The sequence below is a fragment of the Ovis aries genome, chromosome 3 (assembly GCF_016772045.2).
Source record: "Ovis aries strain OAR_USU_Benz2616 breed Rambouillet chromosome 3, ARS-UI_Ramb_v3.0, whole genome shotgun sequence".
NCBI classification, from domain to species: Eukaryota; Metazoa; Chordata; class Mammalia; order Artiodactyla; family Bovidae; genus Ovis; species Ovis aries.
In genome coordinates, this window is record NC_056056.1 from 85,286,108 (window position 1) to 85,293,094 (window position 6,987).

General features: G+C 36.0%; 1 protein-coding gene across 4 annotated transcripts in view; it reads right to left on the reverse strand.

The window, feature by feature from the left end:
• ARHGEF33 (Rho guanine nucleotide exchange factor 33) overlaps window positions 1-6,532 on the reverse strand; it is an 86,071-nt gene extending 79,539 nt beyond the window's left edge. For all 4 annotated transcript variants that reach the window (XM_015094426.4, XM_027966914.3, XM_027966913.3 and 1 more), the window contains exons 1-2: window positions 6,406-6,532; window positions 1,436-1,505 (exon numbers count right to left, since the gene is read on the reverse strand). The gene's annotated coding sequence lies outside the window, so the exon portion shown is untranslated. The remainder of the gene's footprint in view (window positions 1-1,435; window positions 1,506-6,405) is intronic.
• Window positions 6,533-6,987: the final 455 nt, after the last annotated feature.

Consider the following 6,987-nt stretch of genomic DNA (forward strand, 5'->3'; position numbering starts at 1 on the left):
CCTTTCTTGACATCTTAGTAAAGTCTTTGCTTTTCTGTGCTGCTTCAGTGTCTTGTCCACACTTCTACTATAGTATTTATCTATGTTAAATTACTAATTTAAGAATCTTGCTTCTACAAGATCAGGGATCTGCATACTCTCAGAGTATCCATGAATCACCTGAATTATAAGCAAAACTTTACACAGATCTATTTTCTTCTGGGGAGAAGGTTCAGAGCTCACATCAGACTCTCAAAAGAGTCCATATTTACTCTCTCAAAATCAAATTAAGAACACTGCACTAGATGACGAGTCCCTAGAAAAGAGTGAGTTCTGTTCTTTGGGTCTGTTAGCTGAATGAAATTTTTAGTTATTATTTAAAGATAGATGTTCATACTAGTAAAGATATATGGTAAATTCAACTTCCTCTATTCTTTGATGGTTTAAAGTAGACCAGAAGTGTGATACAATGAAAAGCACATAGGATAAAAAGAAAGAGATGGAAGGCTTTATACCAAACTACTAACAGTGGTTACTCTTGAAAAGAGGGATGGGTTAGGGGTCAGATGGACTTACACCTTTTACTTATGTTCTTCTATCTTGAACAAGTGTTTGTTTTATAATGTGCACTTTTTAGATTTTAAATTAAAAATTAATTCTTTTAACTATGGGACTTTAAGTGCATTAAACATTCAAATTCTAGCTCTGTTTCTTATTTAGCTTTGTGACCCTGGAACCTTACTAATCTTTATAAACCTATGTTTCTTCAACTGTAAAACCAGGAAAAGACTTACTAATCCCACATAGTTATTACATCACAAAGCCTAGTAGAAAGTAGACAGTAAATTTAGCTGAATGTAAAGTTAAGGGTTTTTTGCACTCTTCAAAAACATCTAAAATAGAACTCAAAACATAGCCATTATTATCTCAACACTGTGAGTAAACATTACAGTGTGCTTAGTCACTCAGTCATGTCCAACTCTGCGACACTATGGACTACAGCCTTCCAGGCTCCTCTGAACATGGGGATTCTCTAGGCAAGAATACTGGAGTGGGTTGCCATGGCCTCCTCCAGGGGATCTTCCCAACCCAGGGATCAAACCCAGGTCTCCCACATTGCAGGCAGATTCTTTACCATCTGAGCCACCAGGGAAGCCCATATTATTATCTCAATACTGTGAGTAAACATTCATAAATGCAGTAAAAGTTTGATGTCATACGGCTGGTTTACGATGTGGCTATTAGCTGTGATTGCTAATTAATAAAGGAATCCCATAATATATTCACTTGTTTTTAAATAAAGAAGGGTTAGAAAATTTTTCCAAATAATTTGTAATATTTGTACTTCAAGAATGAAGTACAAGCACTGGTTTAAACTAAGTACAAATATGTTTAAACTGGGTTCTCAGTTTATCCATGTTCTTACTAATAACAAATTCTTTGCAGTTTCACTCACCTTGTGGCCTGTCTCCACCTGTAGACATTACACCATATTTTGTGAAGCCTTCTTGATTTCTTTATAGGTTCTACAAAAAATAAAATGTCATTGATATGACAGGTACCTTGTAATTTCTACCATCTTTTATCCTATAATTTCATAACTAAAAGTTTTGTTATATATGCAATTGATTAAAATTTCTCATAGTTAAAAATATATAAATGCAAAAATCCTTGTTCCTCTTAGTCTTTGAATTTTTAAGTCACTTGGTGTTAAGTAGGCACAATGACCTTGGTATTTGTCTCTGGAGTGACTAATAAAAATTAATTCTTATGTATTTAGAAATGTAGTTGGAATACTCTAACGCGGCTTAGGGAGCTTTGCTGAATCAAAAGAATTCAAACCAGCTCATCTGACCTGAAAATAATGAAAGCCAAGAATCTAGAGATTTGCATTAAGTATCCCACATTAAATGAAATCACCTACATCAGGTGACAAGTGGAGTAGGTTTGTAATAGGTTTTTCTGCAGAGGCTAAGTCAGGTGATCTACAGTCAAAAGTAGGTATAAATCCTTTTGGAGAACACTCTACGAATTATATAGTTTTGTGAGTAGGACAGCAGATTCCAAGCCAGCTGTGTGTTTTATTTATTTTTCATTATCTGAAGCCTCTTGGACAGTTTGGCCAAGTCTCTGAATCTTTGGACCTTCAGCTTATTAATTGGTATAACTGACCCAGTAGTAATAGTAGTCATCTCACAGTTCAGAAGTGAAGATTAAGGTGAGTGAAGGCTGAGGGGGCAGGGGCCAGGATATAGGAGTGGGCTGACTGAATCACCTTTGTCATTTTGTCAAGGTCCCTGTCCTTTATCCTAAATGAATCTGTTTATTTCCAGCTCGGCTTGCTCTTTCTTTCCCTTTAACTTCACAGAAAACTTTTCTTAAAAGATTCCTTTTTTGTACAAATGCTGTTCTTTATCCTAAAGGAACATGAGAGGCAATGGATGGCCTTACCGGCTCTGTCAGTCACTGCTAATTGCCACCCAGTAACCATGTTCCCTGTTTTCTAAGAAACCTGTTAAAAACAAAACAAAACAAAACTGTATTCCCCATTCTCCTTCACAGGTAGTTGTAACCATGGGGATAGATTCTACTCATGAGTTACAAGTAGGAACAGTGAGAGTGACTTCTGGGAAGTCTCCTTAAAAGAGACAGCACATCTTTTTCTTCCCATTCCTCCTTCCTGCTGGCTGAACACACAAATGAGACAGGTGGACTCCTAGCAACCTTCTGTACCAAGAGGCGAGACACCAAGGATGGCAGAAGAGCAAGATGGAAGGAAATCTTGGTCTTTCACACCAAGGAATTGACTGAATAGCTCTGGATTGCCTATCTATGGACCTTCTTTTTTTTAACATAAGAGAGAAATGAGTTTCTAGCTTATGAAAGCCACTATTATTTAGGTTTGAGCGCAACCTTACTTATATGCTGGTCCTTTAGGAGGTTGTCTTGAACCAGGAACCATTTTTAATTCTTAAAAGTGTCATTACATTTCCTTTGATCCTATGTGTGCTTTCCTCATATCAAAAAATTTTCTACTATTCAAAAGCCTCTAGGGGATCCCTCCAGTTGTTTTTACCCTTTCTTTCTTGCATCACTCATATCTTGGATAGTGTACATTCATTTGAGCTCTTCAGATAGGAACTTGGAAAATGGGGCCACTCTAGTGGGGAAGGAAAAAGGAATTTTGGCTAAAATTAAATTTTAGCTTTTTTTGCATATTATAGGAAAAGCAGAGTTCATTTCAACTCAGAAAATATTTATTTAGCCCATACTATGTAAAAGGCATTGTACCAGATCTTGGGAGGGAATATAAAGATGATATAGTCCCTCCTTCAGGGAGTTTACAGACTAGTAGGAAAGATGAGACATACATATAACTAACTATAGCATATGATGGATTGGAAAAACATGATAAGAAAAGTATAAAGTACCTAAAACTTGCAGAGAAAAAAAAAATGAGTTCTGGTCATGGGGATTAAAGAAAGTGTCATAAAGAAGACAGGTTATGAGCTTGCCTGTGAACAGTTTGTAGATACGGTACAAAGGGGATCAGTGAAGGGTCAGAGGTGGACAGTTGCAATGCATCAGAAAATTTAGGGGTTCCAGGGAGTATCGTTGGTAGAGTAGAAGGTAAGGCTGGATAGTTGGATTAGAGACAGATAAAGGGAGGTGAATATCTTCTTGGGAGTCTCATCCGATGTGGAGAGAATAAGGAGTTACTGAAAGCCTCTGAGCAAGGGAATAACCAGATCACATGTCCTCAGTAAGAAGATGACAATTTTGACTGCAGAGGAAAGACTGGCTGTAGAGAGGCTAAGATGGGCACCTTTAATAATCCAAGTAAAAGGCAATGGTGGCCTGAATTAGGGAAGTGACTATTAGAGTGGAAAGGAGGGCACAGACAGAAGCAATATTTCAAAGGTTACTGCATGAGCTAAATGTATGCTTTGCCCAGGAAAAAAAAAAAAAAGAGTTGTAAAAAGAGTAATTCCCTGATCCAGAAGTGGAAAGAATTTTTAAAATTACTCTACGTTCTCTTAAACTAGGAAACTAAAAGGAGGCTGAATATGCTGTAATAATGAATTTATTGGTTCTACAATTTTGACAGAGACTTAACCTTTCTATTTCCCCAGATGTCAGTTGGGGGTACTCTGATTGACCCTCGAGGAGGTAAGGAAAGAATATGGAAGAGCATCTCAGGAAAGAATGCAACCAACCCTTCTATCCCATTGTTCATCCTTTGCCCAAGTGTTTTAGTAAATAGCAGATGGAAGGTGTTTTGCAAGGTAAGATTCTTCCACTTCTCCTCCGTTATCCCTTTGCCCATCCTGATGCACCATCTCCACTCAGCCTATCCATGCACACACTCCATAAGAAATCCAGAGAAAATTTAAGAGGAGGAGGAGGTTTTCTAAACAGCATTAAGAATTTCCTACTATTTGTCTCTTCGTTGCTCACTAAAACCATGCCAGCATAGCTCCCTCGAAATGGAGAAGGCTAGCCTAGACACATATAAGGACATTGTATTCTCTAATAGCTTTCAGATAAATAACACTCCCCTCCCCCAAGTCCTAAATAGCTACTTCTTCATTATCAGGAGATACATTTTAGAGATCTCCTCAAATGGACACAGTTGAACATTTAATCAGCTGCCATTTTCTGTTTTTATTTTCCTGATTATTGAGGAAGATTGAAATGGGTATTAAAGCCTGGTAATCTCTCTTTTCTCAATAAGGCAGGAGCAGACAAAATAAGCATGAACCTACAAATCAGAAGCGTGTCCTGTGTAATCTTTTGCAATTTATGGTTTAGTTCATCTTATGTGGGGCACTGAGAGCAATAAATGTAATAAAATAATGAGGATTTTTTTCTTCCGTGATTCCCAAGGTGATTCTTAGCACTCTCAAAAGCAGAAGTGATTAATCAAGTCAGTGGGGACAAGCAGCAGTAATGTGATTGTCAAAACTATAGATATCTGTTAAACTGTGTTTCACTCTCATGTAAGGTGTTTGTGTATGTTTGTTGGCGTGTGTGTGTGTGTGTGTGTGTGTGTGTTGGGAGCTAGTCAGTGGGAGAATCAACGTCTTCAACATTGTCTCTGAGAGAAGATTAGCAGGAATTATAAATTTAAAAGATTCTTACATTTTATAAAAACCCAGAAGCTAAGAAAAATGTTGAGCAACTCATACTCTAGTCTTAAATTTCAAAATCAAAGGTCCTTAACTCAGGGTGTTCACAGATTGTATTTCAGGCTATCTATAAGTCTTCTGAAATTATATGCAAAATTTGGTGTGATTTTACATTTCTTTGCAGAGAGGGTGGGCTGGTTTCTAAAAATTCATAGAGTGATCCTTGACCCTCAAAAAGATGAACTCCCTTCATTAAAGAAAAGAGGACAGAGGAGGAGAGAAGGAAAGAGAGAGAGGAAAGAGGGGAAATAAAGAGAATTCAGGAGTCTTATCAATTCTGTCCCAAACCAAATGAATCAAATGTATGTGAAATTTGAACAAGGCACTTATCTGTTAACCTTTATATTTGTATGAAAAGTTAGCAATAGTATGATCATCTTCCTTCCAGAAGCCTCTGAGGTTTCAGGCTGGTTTCGACTGCATTTTGGAGCCCATGGTATTAGCAAAAATTTAGATGTTAATTCAATTCTTGGAAACTATTTAGAAGAAAATGTGCTAAATCCTTCAGAAGTGCCTTTAAATGGCTACACCATTTGCAGCCAATAATTTTGTATTAAAAGGAGATATAAAAAAGATAAAATTTACACAAAGACAAATTTCTATATTTTTCAGAATATTATTGTTTCAGCATATAAAAAACTAATTATAGTGGATTCCTATTCTCACTTAAGAAAAGAAAGCTTTCAGGTGAAACCTAATTCTTATCATGCTCCCCAAGCCCCAGCAAAGGCTTTAGAATTTTCACTAATGTTCCTATGTAACTAATTAGCACATATTTTTCTGCACATAGAGGAGTAAACACTGATAGAATCCTCTATCCCTTTTCTATGTTACAAAAGCCATGAATTAACCTCCCTCCATTTCTAATCTTTTTCATTTTTCATTCTTATTCCTAAAGAGGCATACACATATTGGATATATGTGCCTTGTAAAATAGGCAGTCAGTCATCCTTTCTTTAAGATTGCTCTCAAATTTTAAGTCAGCTTCAACTAAATATGTAAATAAGCAACTCTTCAGTCCAAACATTTTTTAGTTGACAACCTGCAAAGGCAGACTATGACATCATATAAAAATAATTGTTATAACTTTGAATAAATAGTACTTTCTTTAAATGACTTCCTTAAAGAAAAGTTAGTATATTTTGAACCTACATTAGTAAAGATTTATGAGATTTCTACTCTTCTGAAAATATTTGCCCTCTCAATGTCTCTCAAAGCATATAAAAGCACTACTTACCCCATGTTGCTTGCCGTGGTTATATCATCATCAGATCAAGGCGTATCTGGATTCTGAATTAACTTAAAGGTTATAAAAAGAAGCAGTAGAGGTTTGACTTCCCCGGAAACGAGACTGTCATATGCTAACTAGGCTTTTAAATGAGGAAAACTAGTGTCTCTTCTAATTATATAAGCTCCAGGTCAAATTCTAGCATCAACTAATCAAATAACTGAACTGCATTTAGTATCAAGGAGTAAAAGAAAGAAAACTGTTTAAGATGAATGATTTTAGCATCTTTGAAAACTGGAGACTTGGGCATTGGAAGTTATTCTTATACCATTAAAAGTTAAATATTTTAAAAGCAATGTATATATCTTGCTACCTTAAATAATTTGAAGAAAAGTATTAGGGAAATTTTAGTTTGCAGTAAAACAGGTATTTTTCTGTATTTTCCAGAAGTTCTGAATTTGCATTGTATGTCCTGGTCCCTGAAAACATCCTCTCAGGTTATCTTAACTTGTCCAGTATTTATCTCCTTACAAATTTTAATAAATAAAAATAAACTCTAAAATCATACCAAGTTAATGCTAAGCAACATAT